The sequence below is a fragment of the Rutidosis leptorrhynchoides genome, chromosome 11, assembly GCF_046630445.1.
Source record: "Rutidosis leptorrhynchoides isolate AG116_Rl617_1_P2 chromosome 11, CSIRO_AGI_Rlap_v1, whole genome shotgun sequence".
NCBI classification, from domain to species: Eukaryota; Viridiplantae; Streptophyta; class Magnoliopsida; order Asterales; family Asteraceae; genus Rutidosis; species Rutidosis leptorrhynchoides.
The window spans coordinates 196721354-196742626 of NC_092343.1; the positions used below are offsets into that span (position 1 = coordinate 196721354).

The following is a 21273-nucleotide window of genomic DNA, read 5'->3' on the forward strand; positions in this document are numbered from 1 at the left end:
ATGAGAAGTCTCAGGAAAAGGAAAAGCGTGATGATGAAGAGGATGTTGATGATGAAGAGAATGATGATGATGATGATGAAGAAGATGTTGATGATGAAGAGAATGATGAAGATGAAAAGGAGGTTAATGAGAAGGTTGATGATGAAGATGAAGATGATAATGAAGTGGAAGGTGTTGATGAATGGGAAGTTGATTATTTAGTGGAAGGTGCTGATGAAGGGGAAGATGATAATGAAAAGGATGTTGATGATGAAGAGGATGTTGATGATGTAAAAGATGTTAATGAGGAGGATGATGATGAAGATGTGGTGAGAAAACGTGAACCGATGGTTCAACATCAGAAATTCACCAAAAAGAGAGTGAAACAATCGAAACACATAAAGGTAACTGATTTAACTAAATGTTATTTTTTTCTAGACTTTTAAATTACTTACTACATTTAGTTTTTCATGTTTGTTAATGAACAGGATGTTGAAAAAGAAAAGCCTGATGAAAATGTAAATGTTCATGACGACATCAATGAAAAAGAAGATGCAGTGATTGAAGAAGTGAATGAACCAGAAACAGATGCAGAGTTTGTTCCATATGATGATGTCCAAATGGTGACGAACGAAGACAAAGAAGAAAATGTGGATAAAGAAGAAGATTATGTGGTTCGAGAAATAAAATATGGAGTGTTTAAAAAAGTTAATGAAGCAGAAAAAGATGCAGAGTTTTTGATGTTGATGAAGAAATGTTGATGAAAGACGACAAAAAAGAACACCTTGATGAAGATGTTAATGAAGAAGTTAATACAGAGCAAGATCCAATGATTAAACATATTGATGCAGAGCTAACAAATTTCAGAATGAAACCCAGTCCTCCACCAAGAAGAAGGAAGTCTGAAAGAATCCTATTACAGAAGCTTTCAAAAACTGTTTTCGTCAAAGATGGCAAAGGTATGAGTGAGAACAATCCAATCCAATTGTAATTTGTTATGAATATTATTGATGCTTCTATAACTATGTTTGTTAATGTATATTTGTGATGCTACTTTTTATTGAAGTTAATGAATATTTGTGATGCTCCTTTTGTATGAAGTTTTATTATGGTAATATAACTGTCTTTGTTTATGGTAATTTGCCAATGCAACTGTACTTAGGGTTATGATTAGGGTAACGATTGTACTTTGGGTTATGATTGCCATTGAAGGTGGTTATAAGGTCAACATTGCCTATCATATTGGTTATTCGGTCTGATTTGACATGTATACTACCTCATGGGTTTTTTCCTAAATTGGAGTGAGCATTGAGTTGTTATTACTTCACCAAACATAGTTTAGTTTCTGAATTAGGCATATATATAATAGACTATGTTTATATGCTTGGTTTTCTTTTGGTTGCCATAGTGTGCAGCAGGTAAATAATCAGGTTATCCAGGTTTTGTTATCCAGGTTTTTAGTTGTTATTACTTCACCAAACATAGCGTTGAGTTGTTATCCAGGTTTTGTTTAAGCTGACCCGGTTGGTTCTGCTACTACTATCAGGTTGTGTTTGCCTATTGTTACTATATAGTATAACTTTCTTTCATTGCATAATAAGGGTTTATATGTTATAGGTTATATATAGTGTGTTTATATGAAGTTAATAAAGTTTATATGTTGTTAATATAGTGTTGTATGATGTTTAGAATCGTGTTGTGTAATCGCGTCAATCATGGTGTGTTAAAACAGTGAGATGGTTGTGTGTCGTTTGTATGTCCAGTTCTGCTCCAGGTCTGCACTACATGTCTACAATCGTGTTGGGTAATCATTGGGTAATCGTGTGAATCATGGTCTGCTGTAGGTCTGCACTACATGTCTACAATCGTATTGGGTAATCGTGTGAATCATGGTGTGTTATATAGTCAAATTGTTGTGCTATATATCGAATCAAACATATGTTATAAACCTGCTTTATAAACCTGATTCAAACATGTGTGAATCATGTGATATTATTAACGTTCATGTAAACCAGATTTATATAAACTTTCATAATAAACGACGCAAGATATAAAGAAAAAGAAAGATTGAATTACCACTTATGTTTTTGAAGTCTTGATATTATGATAATTCTAAAAACGAACATATATTTCATAGCATTATCCTTCAAGAAAGACAAGCTTTTAGTTACAATTGTTCTATTTACAAGTGATATTCGTTTAAATAATAAAAGGTGAAGACAAAAGACAGATTCGACGATTTGAAGATGCAAACGACTAAAACGCTAAAGAGTACAAAGTACAATCCAAGTGGTTCAATTTTTTGATGAGAAACGTCTCAAAATTACAAGAGTACAAGCCCCAAAACGCAAAGTACAAGATATTAAATAGTACGCAAGGACGTTCAAAAATCCGGAACCGGGACATGAACCAACTATTAACGCGCGACGCAACGGGTCTAAAATTATAAGTCAACTATGCACATGAATATAATATAATATATAAATAATTCTATAAATTATATATATATATATATATATATTATATTTATATATTAAAATAAAAACCGTCGGCAAGCTAGCAAACAAAGATATGTGAGCTGTCCCAGGGGGCCATGCGATCGCATGGCCTGGAAGCACAAAATCCATGCAATCGCATGGCAGCTAAAGTGAGACCAAGTCCTATAAATTGCAACGTTTTCTGCCGAATTATGTACACTTTTCATTCACTGATCTCTTACTCTCTCAAAATATATTTATATTTATTTTATAATTATAATTTTAATATTAAGTTAATAATAATAAGGTTATAGTGGAGAATGTTTTAAGTTTGTAAGTCGCAATTCTGTCCGTGTAACACTACGCGATTAATACTCATTGTAAGTTATGTTCAACCTTTTTAAATTAATGTCTCGTAGCTAAGTTATTATTATGCTTATTTAAGCCGAAGTAATCGTGATGTTGGATTAAATATTAAAGACGGGGTTATTGGGCTTTGTACCATAATTGGGGTTTGGACAAAAGACCGACACTTGTGGAAATTGGACTATGGGCTATTAATGGGCTTTATATTTGTTTAACTGATTGATAGTTCATTAATTTAATAAAGAGATTTACAATTTGAGGTAATTATAAATAACCGCATACACTCGGTCGGATACGATGGGCGGGATATTTATAAATACTAATAATCGTTCATTTAACCGGACACGAGGATGGATTAATAGTCAATGGACTCATTAAAACAGGGGTGGATTACATACAAGGACACTTGGTGTAATTGTTAATAAAGTATTAAAACCTTGAGTTGCACACAGTCGATAACCTGGTGTAATCATTAACAATGTATTAAAACCTTATTACAGTTTGAGTCCCCAATTAGTTGGAATATTTGACTTCGAGTATAAGGATAATTTAACGAGGACACTCGTACTTTATATTTATGACTGATGGACTGTTATGGACAAAAACCAGATGAACATATCGAATAATCCAGGACAAAGGACAATTAACCCATGGTAATAAATTAAAATCAACACGTCAAATATCATGATTATGGAAGTTTAAATAAGCATAATTCCTTTATTTTATATCTCATCGTACTTTTAATTACCGCAATTTTATTTATCGTCATTTAATTTATTGTACCTTAAATTATTGCACTTTTATTTATAGCACTTTTATTTATCGTCATTTACTTTACGCTTTAAATTAAGTTTTATTTATATTTAATATTTTATATTAGGTTTTAATTGTGACTTAAAACATAAAATCGACAAACCGGTCACTAAAAGGTAAAAACCCCCTTTTATAATAATAATAATATTACTTATATATATATATATATATATATATATATATATATATATATATATATATATATATATATATTTATACAAATATAGTTTAAAATAAATATAGCGTTAAATTTAGTTGTAGCCCTGTAGAACGAACCGGACTTACTAAAAACTACACTACTCTACGATTAGGTACACTTCCTATAAGTGTCGTAGCAAGGTTTAGGTATATCCCATTCAATAAATAAATAAATAACTTGTGTAAAATTGTATCGTATTTAATAGTAATTCGTAGTAAAATATAAATATTTCGTATACATCACGCATAACATCAAAGTATTTTTGGCGCCGCTGCCGGGGAACTCAACAACGGCGAAAGCGAAACGCTGATGTTATGCGAGGCGTATATGAAATAGTGTATATTTTACTAGGAAAAACTATTAAATACGATACAATTTTACACAAGATATTTATTTATTTATAGAATGGATATACCTAAACCTTGCTACAACACTTATAGGCAGTGTACCTAATCGTACAGTAGTGTAGTTTTTAGTAAGTCCGGTTCGTTCCACAGGGAAATCTTTAAACAAAGCTTAACGTTATATTAGTTTTAATTTATAAAAATACAAATATATATATATATATATATATATATATATATATATATATATATATATATATATATATATATATATATATATATATATATATATATATATATATATATATATATATATATATATATAAGTAATATTATTATTATAAAGGGGGGTTTTTACCGTTTAATGACCGGTTTGTCGATTTTTAAAACTTTAGTCGCAGTTAAAACCTAATGTAAAATATTAAATAAATAAAATACTTAATTTAAAGCGTAAAGTAAATAACGATAATGAAATTGCGAATAATAAAAGTGCGATAAAATAAAATTACGATAATTAAAATGTGCGATAATTAAAAGTGCAATTAAATAAAATGACAATAAAAGTGTGATAATTAAAAGTGCAATTAAATATGAAATAAAAGAAATTATGCTTATTTAAACATCCGTAATCATGATGTTTGATGTGTTGATTTTAGTTTATTCACATGGGTTAATTGTCCTTTGTCCTGGATTATTTAATATGACCGTCTGGTTTTTGTCCATAACAGTCCATCAGTCATAAATATAAAGTGCGAGTGTCCTCGTCAAATTATCCTTATATCCGAAGTCAAATATTCCAACTAATTGGGGACTTAAACTGTAACAAGGTTTTAATACTTTGTTTAATAATTACACCAGGATATCAACTGCGTGTAACTCAAGGTTTTAATACTTTGTTAACAATTACACCAAGTGTCCTTGTATATAATTTGGCCCCTGTTTTAATAATTCTAGTGACTATTAATCCATTCCCGTGTCCGGTTAAATGAACGATTATTCGTACATATAAATACCCCACCCATCGTGTCCGATTGAGTGTATATGGTTATTTATAGGTATGTTCAATTGTAAATCTTTATATTAAAATTAACAAACTATCATTTAGTTAAACAAATATAAAGCCCATTAATAGCCCATAGTCTAATTTCCACAAGTGTCGTTCTTTTGTCTAAACCCCAATTATGGTACAAATCCCAATTACCCAATTTTAATATTTTTAGTCAAACATCACGATTACTTCGGCATTAAATAAGCATAATAATAATTTAGCTACGAGACATTTATGAAAATAACATAAACATAACTTACAGTGGGTGTTATTAGCGTAGTGGTACACGGACAGAGTTTCGACTTACAAAACCTTAAAACATTCGACTAATTGATCCTTATTATTATCACTAACTTAAAATTAAAATTACAAATTGAGATTACGATTTGGAGTGATACTTGATACATAAAAATGGGGAAAGAAAAATATATATATATATATATATATATATATATATATATATATATATATATATATATATATATATATATATAATATAAATGGTGCGGCCTTTTATAGCCAGAGGGTGCTCCGCGAGTGCGGCCTTTTTGGTCTTCAAAGCTCCGCGAGTGCGGAGCTGTGAAATCCAGCTCACACAAGTTTGGATCTTAGTCTACCGACGGATTTAATTATATAAATATAATATAAATATATAATTTATATAATTAATTATATATTATATTATATTTATATACAAAATTAATTTATAACTTTCGATCCGTTGCGTCGTACGTTGAAAGCTGGTTCACGTCTCGGTTCCGGATTTTTGAACGTCCTTTCGTATAATTTAATATCTTGTACTTTGCGTTTTGCAACTTGTACTCTTGTCATTTTTAGACGTTTTTCATCAATAATTTGAACCACTTTGATTGTACTTTGTACTTTTGAGCTTTTTGGTCGTTTGCATCTTCAATTCGTCGAATCTGTCTTTTGTTTTCACCTTTTATTATTTAAACGAATATTACTTGTAAATCGGACAACTGCAACTAAAAGCTTGTCTTTCTTGAGGGATAATGCGATGAAATATATGTTCGTTTTTAGCATTACCAAATATTCCCACACTTGAGTAAAAACATACTAGAATCACTTCTTTATTCTTCACACTTTGTACATCAGTGATTTCATTACGGCGGTATGAACAATGATAGTAACGTTGTGGTTTACAGTCCCACATGACTATAAAAATTTAGATCCTTTAAGGAAATTGGATTTTTATGAAAACATTTGATCTTTTTGAAAATTCAATCTAGTTTTTACCCTAGATAAGTTTTCCGGAATAACCCTTCACCGGTGTTTGCAAATTCTTTTTGTGGGTTTGGTGGGTTTCAGATTTCAAAATTTTAGCTAACCTTGTATTGGGAAAGCAACACGTCCAGTATACTTGCTCCGTATATTACCTTTCAGTAAACTACCGTCCGGTTGTAAAGGAAAGCGTTGAACAAGCAAATGTTAAGGCAATGTCCCGTGACATGCTTTTAATTATGGTCTATAATGTATCGGATGCAATTACTATCCTTTGTAGGAGCAATAGTAAAGCTCACCCTTATAATTTTCCGTTCTGGCACAAGGTCTTGTCTTTGACCATGCTATGCAACCACCGTTCTTACGGTTGACACCCGATTTGGTTCAGGTGACCTAATGAATTCCAGGTGAATTCCTAGGATTTTACGTTCAATGGTAATGAACGCATTGAAAATGTGTTTTCAGAAAACAAATCGGTTTGCAATTTTGATCAAAATATTTTCTCGTTCAAGCTTGAGTTTAGATATCATCGAATTCCATGAGTTTGTAATTCTCAATCTTTAAGGTTAATCTCTAGGATTGAGTAATATCAGGCTTAAAAGCTGATTTTTGATCTTTAAGGAGATTATCCTTTTCTGGGGATCTGATTCATTAGTCTTATCAAGCTAATTTGCACGGTGTCCTCCCCATTTTACAAGACAGATCCTGTCATGGTTAGGATAAGTCTGACCACTTGGCGACCCTGTTTGATGCTGAGGTCCGTGGATTTCCTGCTGATTTTAGTGATGACTTTTCTAGATTTTTCATCAACCTACAGCTGGTCTGGACGACAACTTCATGACCTAAATCAAGAAGCGCGTTTCTTTTTCGGAAGACTTTACTTCCTTTTAATGATAGAATTGATTCATCATGTAGATCCATCTTTCTTACAGTAAATCGGGTAAAACGGTTTAGTTTAGTCCAAAGCAAAAGTATCTTCAATTATTTGTTACAAAAATATGTGACTTAAGTTTTAAATAACTTGGTAAATTTTCCCACACTTGGCTTTTATTTTCTTTTATTTGCCTTTTTATTTTCCTCTATTCCATTTTAAATGAATTCTAATATTTTGGTTTGTTTCTCAATATATGTCCTTTCCGAGGTAACAATAATTTCGGTGTTAACACCTAGTTTTATCGTTCATAAATATGTATAAACATGATTTTGAATTCATTTAATTGAAAATTTTGAAAAATTTTACTAGAAGTGGGTAGTCAGTATATATGACTAGGGCTATTCTTTGTTATCAGAGAGCACTAGATTCTAATACAACTACTACGTTACTAGTATTTTTAATGGTAACCAAGTGTTTAAGTTAGATATTTTAAAAATCCGAAAGAATTTAACCCCTTCCCACACTTAAGATCTTGCAATGCCCTCATTTGCAAGAAATCAGTAACAATTTAAATTATTGAGGGTGATTAGCGTAGAAAAATGATTAAATTTTACCAAAGTTTCCAAACATATTGGCGTTTGTTTTAAAAGCAAAGATTTTTTGGGTTTTTTTAATGTTTTTGGCATACTTTAAATCAATAAGATTAAAAATAATGATAATAAAATTTCTCGTCCCTCCCTTGGGTAAAGTAATTTCGGTTCAAAGACCTAGTCTTCAACTTACGACGAATTTTAAAAATCATATTTTTAACTTATCGAAATAAAGTAAATTTTTGTTTTTAATTTCACACCAAACTTAAATTTAAAATACATAAAATTAAAAATTCATATTAAAAATTTACACCAAACTTAAATTTAAAATGCATAAAATTAAAAATTCATATTAAAAATTTACACCAAACTTAAATTATAATTTTGTTTTTATACATACAAACTTATATAATTTTTCAAATATTTACAATATATTGATTTAAAAAGTTTACAATATTTTAATATTAATTTTAAAAACAAAGTAAAAATAGAATTAAAAATCTTTTTGGTCTTTTATCCCACTTTAATCAATCAAATATTATCAAAAATATACGCTCCTCTTTTCGATAAAGTAATTTCGGTTCCATATCTAGTTTAACTCATGACGAATTTTTGAAATATTTTGGGTTGATTGATTAAAGATATTTATACCTTAAGAATAAACGGTAAATTTCGCAGTGATGTAATAAATTTTTGTATGATATCAATAATTTCGGTCGCAAGACCTAATTTTATCGAATACCAATTTAATACTTTATAGCGAACAAATTAGCGTTTATTATCAAAAGGTTAAAAATAAAAATAAAAATAAAAACTGTACAAACTTACCTGTGAGATAGTATTCTTAGTGATATGCTCTAGCCCACTCATAAGATAGTCGGACTAATTGATTTTCCATAGCTACATAGGCGTAACCTCGAGCATTCAATATTTTTTCTTCTAAACATATGAACGGTCTGTCTCTGCATAAAGTAATGAATTCGGTATTGGAATATGTCTGATTCGTCGAACATTTTCCTTAGTGTGACCATTTTCCGCATTTGTAACATCTTTCAAGGTGTCGTGCTCTCCTTTTCGCTGCGGATTTTGATTTTCCTTTACCAAATTTTAACTTATTATTTTCGCATCTGGATTCTTTTCTTACTCCGTCCAATTTACTTCTGATTAATGATACTATTTCACTTGGAAGGGTGTCATTATTACGTTTAGTGATCAAAGCGTGTAGCATTAGACCATGATTTAATTCACAGGAAGTCCTCATCTCGTAAAACCTAAAAAAAAAAAAAAAATTCAGAATGGGGGGAGAAGACTAGTTCTTTAGGGTCTGCTAGGGAAAGACCATTCGGGTTCCATTTTCGAGAACTACACGAAAACAGAAAATCTAACTCTAACAGAAATACATATTATCCTTTAAAAACTTGATTCTCCCTACACTTAGTTAGCTGTAGTGTTGAAATTGTGATTAACTTCGTTGTCAACTTCCATTGGACTATCTATGTAATGTTTAACTCTGTGACCATTAACCTTAAATTCAATCCCATTTGAATTTATTAATTCTACTGTTCCGTACGGGAAAACTCTTTTGACTATAAATGGTCCAGACCATCTTGATTTCAATTTTCCAGGAAATAGCTTGAATCGTGAATTAAAAAGAAGAACTCTGTCTTCTTCTTTTATAGATTAACGAATTTTCGTATGCTTCTTGTCTTAATTCTTCTAATTCGTTTAGTTGATTTAATCGTAGACGTCCAACTTCATGTAAATCAAGATTACATATCTTCAAAGCCCAAAATGCTTTGTGTTCAATTTCTACTGGAAGATGACATGCTTTTCCGTAAATAGGTCTAAAAGGTGTGGTTCCAATTGGAGTTTTGTAGGCTGTTCTAAAAGCCCAGAGTGCATCCTCCAATTTTATGGACCATTCCTTCGGATTTGATCCTACGATTTTCTCTAGAATACGTTTTAACGCTCGGTTGGTATTTTCAACTTGTCCACTTGTCTGTGGATGATAAGTAGTGGAGATTTTATGAGTTACTCCATATCTTTTAAGAACTTTCTCAAGTTGATTATTACAAAAATAAGTACCCCGATCACTTATTAAAGTTTCGGTGTTCCAAACCTAGCAAAAAGGCGTTTTAAAAAGTTGACTACAACTCGTGCATCGTTAGTTGGGAGAGCTTGTGCTTCCGCCCATTTAGATACATAATCAATGGCAACGAGAATGTAGAGATTATTATGAGATTTTGGAAATGGACCCATAAAGTCAATACCCCAAATGTCAAATACTTCACATACTTGAATGATATTTTGTGGCATTTCATCACGTTGACTTATTTATCCGGCCCTTTGACAAGCATCACAGGATTTGCAAAGAAGGTGTACGTCTTTGAAAATTGTAGGCCAATAGAATCCAGCATCATAAACTTTTCTTGCTGTGAGTTGAGGCCCATAATGCCCTCCTATTGGTCCTGTGTGACAATGGTTTAAAATTTTACTGGCTTCATCTCCGAATACACATCGACGTATTATTCCATCGGGACAACTTTTAAACAAATGTGGATCTTCCCAGAAATAGTGTTTTATATCACTAAAGAATTTCTTTCGTTTTTGGTACGACAATCCTTTTTCAAGGAATCCACATACTAAATAGTTTGCATAGTCTGCAAACCATGGAATTTCATTATAATCTATCTTCAATAGATATTCATCAGGAAAGTTGTCTTGTATGGCCGATTCATTTAGAACTTCTAATTCAGGATTTTCAAGACGAGAAAGATGATCAGCGGCGAGATTTTCTGCTCCTCTTTTATCTCGGATTTCAATATCAAACTCTTGTAAGAGTAAGATCCAACGGATTAATCTTGGTTTAGCATCTTGGTTTGAAAATAGGTATCTAAGAGCAGAATGATCAGTATAGACCACTGTTTTAGCTAGAACGAGATATGAACGAAATTTGTCAAAAGCAAAGACAATAGCAAGGAGTTCTTTTTCAGTAGTTGTGTAATTTGTTTGTGCTCCTTGTAACGTCTTACTAGCATAATATATAGGTTGAAATCGTTTTTCAATCCTTTGTCCAAAAACGGCTCCCATTGCAAAATCACTTGCATCGCACATTAGTTCAAATGGTAGATTCCAATTTGGAGTTATCATGATTGGCGCATTAGTGAGTTTTTATTTAAGTATATTAAAAGATTTGATGCATTCATCTGAAAAGATGAATGGGGCATCCTTTTCTAGGAGTTTATTCATAGGAGTGGAAATTTTAGAAAAATCTTTTATGAAACGTCGGTAAAAACCGGCATGCCCTAGAAAACTCCTAACTCCTCTAACATTGGTGGGATGTAGAAGTTTAGCAATTACATCTACTTTAGCTCTATCCACTTCAATTCCTTCCTTTGAAATTTTATGACCAAGAACGATGCCTTCTTTAATCATGAAATGGCATTTCTCCCAATTAAGAACTAGATTTGTTTGTTCACATCTAATAAGCATTCGTTCAAGATTAACTAAACAAGATTCAAATGTATCACCGAAGACTTAAAAGTCATCCATGAAAACTTCCATGCATTCTTCTATCATGTCGTGAAAAATATCATGCACCTTTGAAAGGTTGCAGGGGCGTTGCAAAGTCCAAATGGCATGCGTTTGTAAGCAAAAGTACCATAAGGGCACGTGAATGTGGTTTTCTCTTGATCCTCGGGTGCTATTGGAATCTGAAAATATCCGGAAAAACCATCAAGAAAACAATAGTAACTGTTTCCGGCTAATCTTTCCAACATTTGATCAATGAAAGGTAAGGGAAAGTGATCTTTTCTGGTGGCGTCATTTAATTTTCTATAATCAATACAAACACGCCATCCTGTTACAGTCCTAGTAGGAATAAGCTCATTTTTCTCATTTGTAATGACAGTCATGCCACCCTTCTTAGGCACGCATTGAACTGGGCTTACCCATGGACTATCAGAAATTGGATAAATTAAACCTGCATCAAGCAGTTTAATAATTTCTTTCTTAACAACATCTTGCATATTAGGATTTATTCTTCGTTGGCGTTGCACATACGTTTTATGACCTTCTTCCATAAGGATTTTATATGTGCAATACGAAGGACTTATTCCTTTAATATCATGAATCTTCAATGCAATAGCTGGTTTATGAGCTTTCAACACAGAAATGAGTTGAGATTTTTCATTTTCAGTAAGAGAAGACGATATTATTACAGGTAATTCAGATTCACCATGTAAATAAGCGTATTCCAAATGGTTTGGAAGTGGCTTTAACTCTAATGTCGGATGTTCTTCTATCGATGATTTATATCGATATCTGTCTTCTTCTTTTAGCATTTGAATTTCTTCTGTTGTTGGTTTATATCCATTAGCCATAAGTGTAGCTAACATTTCAGTTTCATCAATTGGTTCAGTTCCTTCTCCTAAAGAACATTCTTATGTTCCTTGTAATTCTGGAAATTCTTCTAACAATTCTGCATGTGAATCTATAGTTTGAATATAATAGCATGTATCATCTGCAGATTGCGGTTGTTGCATTACTCTATCAACAGAAAAGGTAACACTCTCGTCCTCTATACTTAGGGTAAGTTTCTTACCGAACACGTCTATCATTGCTTTAGCTGTGTTTAAGAATGGTCTTCCTAATATGAGAGGAACTTGAGAATCTTCTTCCATGTCCAGAACAACAAAATCTACTGGAAATACTAAAGTACCAACTTTAACTAACATGTTCTCCATTATCCCTCTAGGATATTTTACTGATCTATCGGCTAGTTGTATGCTTATTCTTGTTGGTTTCAATTCTCCAAGGTCTAGTTTAGTGTATAGTGAATACGGCATTAAATTTATACTAGCACCTAAATCTGCTAATGCTTCTATTGAACTAAGACTTCCCAGAAAATATGGAATTGTGAAACTTCCTGGATCAGATAGTTTTTCTGGTATTTTATTCAACAGTACTGCAGAACAATTAGCATTCATAGTAACAGCCGAGAGTTCTTCCATTTTCTTTCTATTCGTGATTAGATCTTTCAGAAATTTAGCATATCTAGGCATTCCTGAAATCACATCAATGAAAGGAAGATTTACATTTATCTGTTTAAACATATCCAAGAATTTGGATTGCTCGGCTTCAAGTCTCTCTTTTTTCATTTTACTCGGGTAAGGAAGTGGTGGTTGGTATGGTTTAACATAAGGTTTAGCTTTAACTGTGTTATCTTCATTAACCTTTTCAACTACTGGTTCTTTTTCCTTATCTTGATCAGGTTGTGGTTCTTGTGGAGTAGGAATAGCTTCATCAGAAATTACAGGTATTTCAGGTGGTTTAAGTGTAATACCACTTCTTGTGGTAATGGCTTTAGCTGTTTCATTCCGGGGGTTAGCATTTGTATCACTAGGTAGACTTCCCGGTTTCCTTTCACCTATTAACCTTGCTAGGTTACTTACTTCTTGTTCCAGATTTTGAATAGAAGCTTGTTGATTTCTAAATGCTTGAGCATTTTGTTCATTGGTTTGTTTCTGAGATGTGAAAAACTGTGTTTGAGATTCAACTAGCTTCGTCATCATATCTTCTAAATTCGGCTTTTTATCATCGGTTTGTGGTGGTTTGTTTTGAAAATTAGGTCTTTGCTGATTGTTAGTATTATTAGATACTTGTTGATTGCTAGGACCTTGTTGGTTGTTGTATGGAACATTTCGATTATAATTCTGGTTTTGATTGTAAATTGGTCTTGGCGGTTGATAATTATTCTGATAATTATTTCCAGGCCTTTGGTTTATGTATGAAATATTCTCTCTTTGTTCCATTGTTAGTTCAATACTGAGACAATCTTTTGTTAAATGTGGTCCTCCACACTGCTCACAACTAATTCGTATTGAGTGGATATCTTTAGTCATCTTTTCCATTCGTCTCTCGACAACATCTATCTTTGCGGAAATGGAATCTAAGTCATGGCTAGAATCGGCTCTAGCTGCTTTAGATGATCTAACGATATCTTTTTCTTGGTGCCACTCATGTGAGTGGGAAGCAGTGTTATCAATAATTTTGTAAGCATCAGTTTCTGTTTTCTTCATAATGGAACCACCAGCTGCTATATCGATGTCTTTCCTTGTAGTGATGTCGCATCCTTGGTAGAATATTTGTACTATTTGACAAGTGTCTAAACCATGTTGCGGTCATCCTCTCAATAACTTTCCAAATCTTGTCCATGCCTCATATAGAGTTTCATTTGTCTTTTGTGTGAACGTAACAATTTCTCCTTGAAGTCTCACGGCTTTAGATGCCGGAAAGAATTGTTTAAGAAATTTTTCAACTAAAACGTCCCATGTATCAATCGCCCCTTCAGATAACGATTTCAACCAATCTTTGGATTCTCCCTTTAATGTCCAGGGAAATAACATGAGATATATCTGTTCATCCTCCACTTCTCTTATTTTAAATAGAGTGCAGATCCTATTAAAGGTACGAAGATGTTCATTTGGATCTTCCTTCGGCGCCCCACTAAATTGGCATTGATTAGTTACCATGCGTAGAATTTGTCGTTTGATTTCATAATCTGGCGCATTAATGTCTGGATAAGTAATTGTGTGACCTTGGCCAGTGCGTTTAGCTCTCATTCGGTCTTCCATACTTAAAGGTTCCAGATTTTCCATGATTGAATTTGTTGAATCTGAATCACTAGAGGATTCTGATTTAATGGTTCATTCCTCAACAATCTCTGTTTGAATGATTGGTGGTTCCAGAGAAAAAATTAATGGTTCAGGATCTATGAATTGTCCTTGAATATTCTCCTGATTCTCAATTGTGAGGTCGGGTTCAAAAAATGGATTATCAGAAATTTGAATTGGAGTACTTGGTCGACTGGATGATAATTCTGAAGAAAAATCAACGGCGACAATATTTGCTAGATGTCTTGATCGAGTTACAGGTGGTGAACGTACAAAAGGTGGTGAACGTTTTGCTCGGTGCATTCACTGAATATCCTATTAGTTTTTAAAAAGAAAGAAAAATTATATAAGTTATTCAATTAATAGACTTTTCTGATTTTGCCCACGTTTCGAATAGCCAAAAGATGCAGCAGAGGGGCAGGATTCATTTGGTCTCAATATAATTGAGTACTGTTTGGCTCCAATAACCCGGTCCACGTACAAATCCAACTATTACTACGAACCAGAAAATTTTGATGTCTATCAATTTAACCACTTAAAACAATTTTTCGTTTGAAATTTAAAGAAATAATAGATAAGAAATAGAGAAAATTATAAGTCCTAAAAACTAGAATGGCGAGAAATAAGAGAGAAAAAGAGCGCGTCAAAAAATGTCGGTGAATAAAAGATAAGAAAGCAGCGCGTCGAAACTTAAAAAGAAACTAAAATTTGTAGCGTCGTAAAATTCTAAAGCACCTAAATCTTAGTCTAAGAAAAAACACTTAAGGGATTTTACGGCAAATCTTAAAAATCTAGAAATAAAATAACTACGGCAAAAAACTATGTCTTAAATTAAATACGAGCGAAAAAAAATTTAAAAATATTACAAGAAACGATTAAAAAGGTACGAAATATAAAAAATAAAACTAAAGTTTATGAAAATATAATTTTTATAAAAATATTATTTTTATATTATTTATTTTATAAAACTATTAATTTTATAATTTATTAAAACTTAATATAACTTAAAAATACAAATTAAAATAAAACTAAAACTAATTTTATTTAATTAAAACCCTAATTATTAATAATAATAAAATTTTAAACCCTAATTTCGTATTAATTACAGTCCTAGGTTTGACCTGTCAGAAGACCTCCGCGAGTGCGGTATGGTCCACTTCAAATGCTCCGCGAGTCGCGGAGGGTTCAATTTCAGCTCAAAAGGGGTCGATTTTTACAGTTTCAGTTTTTTTATATTTTTATTTTTTTACTTTTTATATTATACATAAAATATAAATATAACTTAAATAAAAATTTAATTTTAAAACTAAAATAAAAATATCTTATAAATATTATAAATTCTTAAAAATATAAATGTATTTTTCTTTCTTTTTGAATTTTTATATTTTTATTATTTTTAAAACTTATATTTATAAAAAGAACTTAACAAAAACTTTATAAAAACTTTTTTTTTTAACGTTGCGCTTTCGGCGTTTATGTTCCCCGACAGCGGCACCAAAAATACTTGATGTTATGCGAGGCGTATATGAAATAGTGTATATTTTACTAGGAAAAACTATTAAATACGATACAATTTTACACAAGATATTTATTTATTTATAGAATGGATATACCTAAACCTTGCTACAACACTTATAGGCAGTGTACCTAATCGTACAGTAGTGTAGTTTTTAGTAAGTCCGGTTCGTTCCACAGGAAAATCTTTAAACAAAGCTTAACGCTATATTAGTTTTAATTTATAAAAATACAAATATATATATATAAGTAATATTATTATTATAAAGGGGGGGTTTTTACCGTTTAATGACTAGTTTGTCGATTTTTAAAACTTTAGTCGCAGTTAAAACCTAATGTAAAATATTAAATAATTAAAAGACTTAATTTAAAGCGTAAAGTAAATAACGATAATGAAATTGCGAATAATAAAAGTGCGATAAAATAAAATTACGATAATTAAAAAGTGCGATAATTAAAAGTGCAATTAAATAAAATGACAATAAAAGTGCGATAATTAAAAGTGCAATTAAATATGAAATAAAAGAAATTATGCTTATTTAAACTTCCGTAATCATGATGTTTGACGTGTTGATTTTAGTTTATTCCCATGGGTTAATTGTCCTTTGTCCTGGATTATTTAATATGCCCGTCTGGTTTTTGTCCATAACAGTCCATCAGTCATAAATATAAAGTGCGAGTGTCCTCGTCAAATTATCCTTATATCCGAAGTCAAATATTCCAACTAATTGGGGACTTAAACTGTAACAAGGTTTTAATACTTTGTTTAATAATTACACCAGGATATCAACTGCGTGTAACTCAAGGTTTTAATACTTTGTTAACAATTACACCAAGTGTCCTTGTATATAATTTGGCCCCTGTTTTAATAATTCTAGTGACTATTAATCCATTCTCGTGTCCGGTTAAATGAACGATTATTCGTACATATAAATACCCCGCCCATCGTGTCCGATTGAGTGTATATGGTTATTTATAGGTATGTCCAATTGTAAATCTTTATATTAAAATTAACAAACTATCATTTAGTTAAACAAATATAAAGCCCATTAATAGCCCATAGTCTAATTTCCACAAGTGTCGTTCTTTTGTCTAAACCCCAATTATGGTACAAAGCCCAATTACCCAATTTTAATATTTTTAGTCAAACATCACGATTACTTCTGCATTAAATAAGCATAATAATAATTTAGCTACGAGACATTAATGAAAATAACATAAACATAACTTACAGTGGGTGTTATTAGCGTAGTGGTACACGGACAGAGTTTCGACTTACAAAACCTTAAAACATTCGACTAATTGATCCTTATTATTATCACTAACTTAAAATTAAAATTACAAATTGAGATTACGATTTGGAGTGATACTTGATACATAAAAATGGGGAAAGAAAAATATATATAAAATATAAAAGGTGTCTATAAATCGTCAAAATGCATGTTCTTTTATAGCCAGAGAGTGCTTTGCAAGTGCGGCCTTTTTGGTCTTCAAAGCTCCACGAGTGCGGAGCTGTGGAATCCAGCTCACACAAGTTTGGATCTTAGTCTGCCGACGGATTTAATTATATAAATATAATATAAATATATAATTTATATAATTAATTATATATTATATTATATTTATATACATAATTAATTTGTTACTTTCGGTCCGTTGCGTCGTACATTGAAAGCTGGTTCATGTCTCGGTCCGTTACGTTTTGCAACTTGTACTCTTGTCATTTTTAGACGTTTCTCATCAATAATTTGAACCATTTTGATTGTACTTTGTACTTTTGAGCTTTTTGGTCGTTTGCGTCTTCAATTCGTCGAATCTGTCTTTTGTCTTCACCTTTTATTATTTGAACGAATATTACTTGTAAATAGGACAACTGCAACTAAAAGCTTATCTTTCGTGAGGGATAATGCGATGAAATATATGTTCGTTTTTAGCATTATCAAACGCTATAAAAAAATATTAGTTTTTAAGCTATTTTTGTAAAAATATAATTTTATATAAGTTTTAAAATCCAAAAATATAAAAGAAAAATATATAAGTATTTAAATTAAAAAGTTTATATTTTTATTTTTCTTTTGTTAAAAATTAAAATTAATAAGTAATTTTTTTTAAATATAAGTTTTTATTACATATTATTTTTTTTATATAAATTTAAAAAAATAGAAAAAATTAATAATAATAATAATAATAATAATAATAATAATAATTAAGTATTCGGGCCCAACTGTTGCAGCCCAAATAACTGGCGTGGTAACTGTTACCATGCGACCGCATGAGATTAACCCTTTAACCCCATGCGACCGCATGACCCTGTCTGACAGGTCTGATCCTTAAACTGAATCGAATTAGGGTTAGTTTTATTATATAATTAATTATAATTAGGGTTTAATTAAAATATTAATTAGTGTAAATTAGTTTTATTTTTAGTTTTAATTAGTATTATTAAGTTTAATAATTATTATTAAATATATAAAACTAATTCTTTCATATAAATAATATAAAAATAATATTTTTATAAAAATTGTATTTTCATAACTTTAAGTTTTATTTCTATATTTCGTATCTTTTTAATCGTTTAATCGTTTATTCGTAATATTTGTATATTTATCGTTCGTATTTAGTTTTAAATTTAGTATTTGCCGTAGTTATTTTATATTTCCAGATTTCTAGGCTTTGCCGTAAAATCCCTTAAGTGCTTTTTCTTTAGATTAAGATTTAAGCGCTTTAGAATTTTACGACGTCGCTTATCGCTTAAATATTTAATAGATTTTAGTGCCTATTTAAGTTATTACCGTTTTCGATATAGAATTCCTTTAAGCTTTAATACCTTTAGACGTAACTTTTAATATTTAGTTTTTAGACTTTTAAGTTTCGACGCTTTACTTTCTTATTTTTATTTTTCGACCTTTTATTTTTCGACGTTTTTCGACGCGCTCCTTTTCTTTCTCATTTCTACGCTCTAGTTTTTAGGACATAGAATTTTCTTTATTTTCTTTAAACTTCGACGAAAAATTATTTTAAGCGGTTAAATTGATAGACATCCAAAATTTTCTGGTTCGTAGTAATAGTTGGATTTGTTAGTGGCGAGTTGTGGGCTTCCGATTTAAAGGGTCCTGGCTACCTGCTGCATCTATTGGCTATTCGAAACGTGGGCAAAAGCAGAAAAGTCTATTAATTTGATAACTTATATAATTTTTATCTTTATAACTAATAGGATATTCAGTGAATGCACCGAGCAAAACGTTTATCACCTTTCATACTTTCAGCACTTGTAACTCGATCAAGACATCTAGCCAACATTATCGCCGTTGATTTTTCTTTAGAATCGTCATCTAGTCGACCAAGTACTCCAATTCAAATTTCCGATAATCCATTTTTTGAACCCGACCTCACAATTGAGAACCCGAAGGATATTCAAGGACAATTCAGAGATCCTGAACCACTAATCATTCCTCCTGAACCACAAATTACTTATCCAGAGATTGTCGAGGAAGAAACCATTAAATCAGAATCCTCTAGTGATTCAGATTCAACAAATTCAATCATAGAAAATCTGGAACCTCTAAGTATGGAAGACAGAATGAGGGCTAAACGCACTGGCCAAGGTCATGCAATTACTCAACTAGACATTAATGCACCAGATTATGAAATCAAAGGACAAATCCTACACATGGTAACTAATCAATGCCAATTTAGTGGTGCGCCGAAGGAAGATCCAAACGAACATCTTCGTACCTTTAATAGGATTTGTACTCTATTTAAGATCAGAGAAGTTGAGTATGAACAGATCTATCTCATGTTATTTCCCTGGACTTTAAAGGGAGAAGCTAAAGATTGGTTAGAATCGTTACCTGAAGGGGCGATTGATACATGGGATGTTTTAGTTGAAAATTTTCTTAAACAATTCTTTCCGGCATCTAAAGCTATAAGACTTCAAGGAGAAATTGTTACGTTCACACAAAAGCCAAATGAAACTTTATATGAGGCATGGACAAGATTTGGAAAGTTATTGAGAGGATGTCCTCAGCATGGTTTAGACACTTATCAAATAGTACAAATATTCTACCAATGATGCGACATTACTACACGAAAAGACATCGATATAGCAGCTGGTGGTTCCATTATGAAGAAAACCGCAACTGAAGCTTACAAAATTATTGATAACACTGCTTCCCACTCACATGAGTGGCATCAAGAAAAAGACATCGTTAGATCATCTAAAGTGGCTAGAGCCGATTCTAGCCATGACTTTGATTCCATTTTCGCAAAGTTAGATGCTTTCGAGAGACGAATGGAAAAGATGACTAAAGACATTCATGCAATACGAATTAGTTGTGAGCAGTGTGGAGGACCACATTTGACAAAAGATTGTCTCAGTATTGAACAAACAATAGAACAAAGAGAGAATATTTCATATATAAACCAAAGGCCTGGAAATAATTATCAGAATAATTATCAACCGCCAAGACCAAACTACAATCAAAATCAGAATTATAACCGAAATGTTCCATACAACAACCAACAAGGTCCTAGCAATCAACAAATATCCAATAATACTTACAATTGGCAAAGACCCATTTTTCCAAATAAACCACCACAAACCGATGATAAAAAGCCAAATTTAGAAGACATGATGTCAAAGCTAGTTGAATCTCAAACGCAATTTTTCACATCTCAGAAACAAACTAATGAACAAAATGCTCAAGCATTTAGAAATTAACAAGCTTCAATCCAAAATCAGGAACAAGAAGTAAGCAACCTAGCAAGGTTGATAGGTGAAAGAAAACCTGGGAGTCTACCTAGCGATACAAATGCTAACCTCCGAAATGAAACAGCTAAATCCATTACCATGAGAAGTGGTATTACACTTAAACCACCGGAAATATCAGTAATTTCTGATGACTCTACTCCTACTACACAGGCACCACAACCTGAACAAGAGAAGGAATCAGAACCGGTAGTTGAAAAGGTTAATGAAAATAACACATTTAAAGCTAAACCTTATATTAAACCATACCAACCACCACTTCCTTACCCAAGTAAAATGAGAAAAGAAAGACTTGAAGCTGAGCAATCCAAATTCTTGGATTTGCTTAAACAAATAAATGTCAATCTTTCTTTCATTGATGTGATTTCAGGAATGCCAAGATAT

General features: G+C 31.6%; 2 non-coding genes across 2 annotated transcripts; one reads left to right on the plus strand and one right to left on the minus strand.

The window, feature by feature from the left end:
* Positions 1–14100: 14100 nt before the first annotated feature.
* On the plus strand, positions 14101–14207 carry LOC139879040 (small nucleolar RNA R71). Its single transcript, XR_011769894.1, has one exon. It is a non-coding gene; the product is annotated as a small nucleolar RNA R71 (small nucleolar RNA).
* A 5842-nt stretch (positions 14208–20049) lies between these two features.
* On the minus strand, positions 20050–20156 carry LOC139879021 (small nucleolar RNA R71). Its single transcript, XR_011769877.1, has one exon. It is a non-coding gene; the product is annotated as a small nucleolar RNA R71 (small nucleolar RNA).
* Positions 20157–21273: the final 1117 nt, after the last annotated feature.